Raw genomic sequence first — 407 nt, 5'->3', positions numbered from 1 at the left:
AATGATTAGATCACTCTGACTGGCATAAAACATTTAATAAGAATAAATGTTTAAATTCAACTGTATCTTTCGCAGTTGAGGGTAGCAGAATGGTTCGGGTCCTTGCTAATGAAGCCAGACATGACTTCTGTTGCCGGGGTTCGAATCTCTCGACTGGCGTTAATCGTGACACCCTGCACTGATGATTCCCGAAAGGATGAAACACTAAGGGAGACATGCTGTTGTCCGGGATTGAACAAGGATCAACAAATGTTCTATCTTCCCATACATTAATTGTTATCGAAATCGTTGAAATCAGCCACCTTTTAAAATCAAATCGATTGATTGACTGCTCTAGTTCTAGACCATCCCGGCAGTGCTTTTATTCACAATACACTGTAGTTTACATTAGCCTGTAGAGAATCTAC

The sequence above is a fragment of the Euprymna scolopes genome, chromosome 8 (genome assembly GCF_053919585.1).
Source record: "Euprymna scolopes isolate OS-2025 chromosome 8, ASM5391958v1, whole genome shotgun sequence".
NCBI classification, from domain to species: domain Eukaryota; kingdom Metazoa; phylum Mollusca; class Cephalopoda; order Sepiida; family Sepiolidae; genus Euprymna; species Euprymna scolopes.
The sequence above is the reverse complement of the archived record's forward strand: the minus strand, read 5'-3'. Positions refer to the sequence as shown.